The sequence below is a fragment of the Lampetra planeri genome, chromosome 78, assembly GCF_965212315.1.
Source record: "Lampetra planeri chromosome 78, kcLamPlan1.2.h2, whole genome shotgun sequence".
Classification (NCBI taxonomy): Eukaryota; Metazoa; Chordata; class Hyperoartia; order Petromyzontiformes; family Petromyzontidae; genus Lampetra; species Lampetra planeri.
This window is the reverse complement of record NC_136183.1, coordinates 2660425-2661754: the sequence shown is the minus strand read 5'-3', so window position 1 is coordinate 2661754 and position 1330 is coordinate 2660425.

Here is a 1330-nt window from a genome sequence, read left to right as displayed (position 1 = left end):
CCTTTTGATTATTTTGAATCATAATTGAAAGAAAACCTGTCTGATTCTGGATGTACATGCAACATTTTGTGTATTAATGTCAAACATGGAATATGTGATGTCCGGACAAAGTATCTGTTTTGGTGGTAACCTGTACAAAAACTCACGTGAGAGCTGTTATTTTTGTGATACGGGTCAAAGGGTATTTTTGTGAATCAGGACGCATCTGACTGGGGCAACTCATTGTCTCTGAAATCGGGAGCATAGTCGGATCATTCATCAGTTAAGGTATGCCACTTAAAAGTTACGTATAGGAGATACATTCTCCACGAGAACACTAATTATCATTTTGTACTACGTATATAAATTTTATCGAACTGAGACTTGAAATGGACCTTGCTGATGAACATCAGTTGAAGCAAAGCCCGACTGTTGAGACATTGTACACCAAAACCAGTCCACAGGTGGCCTGTACTGAACACATGCATTCCTAAAAGGCAGTGTTATTTATAGTTTGTGTAAAACATTTGAAGGCATCGCGGATTTTTGTTACAGATTTGTATTCTATTATTTGGTTCTTTCGGTTAAGTCACGTCTAAAGATAAAATAATAAATTAAATTAAATAATAGAATACGACGTTTCGATTGCAACACAAGCAATCATCATCAGGTATAATGAAATAGCGACATAATATCTAACCAGAAAACTATAGACAGACATATTAGCAGACAGATATCACAAGATACATACATAGCGAGAGCAACACAGTTGACAGAGAGGGGTGATCGTCTCTGTGGGGTGGCCTTAAATAGACAGAGGGGGGGGGGCGGAGGCAGAGAGAGGGAGCGGGGTTAGAAATATTCTATTCCGGACAAAGTATTCTATTATTTAATTTAATTTATTATTTTATCTTTAGACGTGACTTAACCGAAAGAACCAAATAATAATTCCTGCAGTCACGAAAGTTCTAAAATTAAGATTTGTATTCTAGCCTAGGTTTTTATTGAATTTTTACTTCCATTTAAATGAAACTTTCTGTATGTGTCCATTGATATCCCACCTTGTTTACCACATGTTTACTTAAATATGTAGACGCTTCCTCTGAAGACATCACCTCAAATTAACGAGTGGGTTACGTCAGGGCCTCCTCCTCTCTCTGACTTGTGATGTCACCAAGAGCAGAACTCGCCTCCATGGAATCTAACTACTGCACTGTCTTGGAATGCATTTACACAGTAATCAAATCTTCATAACTGCCAGGGAACACACATTAAAAACCACTTAAAGTACACTTGGAAGGCCTTTTGAATTGTCTTGAAACTAAAACACGCGTAAGGAGGTGTACAAGGA